Genomic DNA, 1,652 nt, shown 5'->3' on the forward strand with positions numbered 1-1,652 from the left:
ACAGAAAATTTTGATTGTGTTTCATGTCAGTTAGGAAAACAACCAGCTTTGCCTTTCAATACTAGTGAATCCATATCCATTGATATCTTTGACCTTATTCATTCTGATGTTTGGGGGCCTTCCTCTGTCTCTAGTATTGGTGGGTCTAGATATTTTGTTGTCTTTGTTGATGATTACTCTCGCTATAGCTGGATCTTTAATATGAAATATCGTTTTGAATTATTGGAAGTATATTCTAATTTTGCAAAAATGGTTGAAACTCAGTTTTTCAGATGTATCAAAATTTTTCGATCTGATAATGCTCTTGAATATACTCAATATGCTTTCCAAGCTATTTTGCATTCATATGGCACTGTTCATCAACTAACTTATCCAGGTACCTCTCAGCAAAATGGTAGAGCTGAACGAAAACTTCGTCATATTCTTGACACTGTTAGTGCTCTCCTTCTCTTTACTAAAGTTCCTGCTCCTTTTTAGGGTGAAGCTGCTCTTCATGCTGTTCATACTATTAATCACATTCCGAGTCCTGTTATCCAAAATCAAACTCCATATGAGCGCCTTTTTAGGTCACCTCCAGACTATCACCACCTTCACTCCTTCAGTTCTGCTTGTTTCGTTCTTCTTCAGCCACATGAGCATAACAAACTTGAGCCTCAGTCAAGGCTTTGTTGTTTTCTTGGCTATAGCGAAACTTAAAAGGGGTATAGGTGTTATGATCCTGTCTCTCATCGTTTTCGTATCTCCCGTAATGTTGTTTTCTGGGAACATCGCCTCTTTGTCGAGCTCTCTCATTTCAGTACTTCCTTGTCTTCCTCCTCTGTCTTAGATCTCAGTTACTCGTATCTCATCTGTTCGTGCCCTCTTAGCTGTTGCTGCTGCCAGTAAATGGGACATTTTTCAGATGGATGTCAAAAATGCATTCTTTAATGGGGATTTAAGTGAAGAAGTGTATATGCAACCTCCTCTTGGTCTCTCTGTTGACTCAAACAAGGTTTGTCGCATTCGACGTGCACTTTATGGCCTTAAACAAGCTCCACAAGCTTGGTTTGCCAAATTCAGCTCTACCATCTCTCACTTGGGTTACATGGCCAGTCACTATGATTCTGCCTTATTTTTTCGTCGCACTGACAAAGGCACTATTTTACTTCTCTTATATGTGGATGATATGATTATAACTGGTGATGACCTCAGTGGCATTCAAGAACTCAAGGCTTTTCTTAGTCAGCAGTTTGAGATGAAAGATCTTGGATATCTCAGCTACTTCTTGGGTTTTGAAATCACTCATTCTACAGATGGACTTTATATTACTCAAGCCAAGTATGCCTCTGAACTCTTGTCTTGCGCTAGACTCACTGATAGCAAGATTATTGACACTCCAGTTGAGCTTAATGTGCATCTGACTCCCTCAGTGAGGAAACCATTATCTAATCCCTCTCTTTATAGACGCTTGGTTGGCAGCTTGGTTTATCTCACTGTCACTCATCCAGACATTTCCTATGTTGTTCACCAGTTGAGCCAGTATCTGTCTACTCCACGATCGACTCACTATGCTGCTGTTCTGCGCATTCTTCGATACCTAAAGGGCACTCTCTTCTATGGTCTTTTCTACTCTGCTTAGTCTCCTCTTACTCTCCGTGCATTTTCTGATGCTG

Source organism: Quercus suber, unplaced genomic scaffold (assembly GCF_002906115.3).
Source record: "Quercus suber isolate HL8 unplaced genomic scaffold, Cork oak 2.0 scaffold_741, whole genome shotgun sequence".
In the NCBI taxonomy this organism is placed as follows: domain Eukaryota; kingdom Viridiplantae; phylum Streptophyta; class Magnoliopsida; order Fagales; family Fagaceae; genus Quercus; species Quercus suber.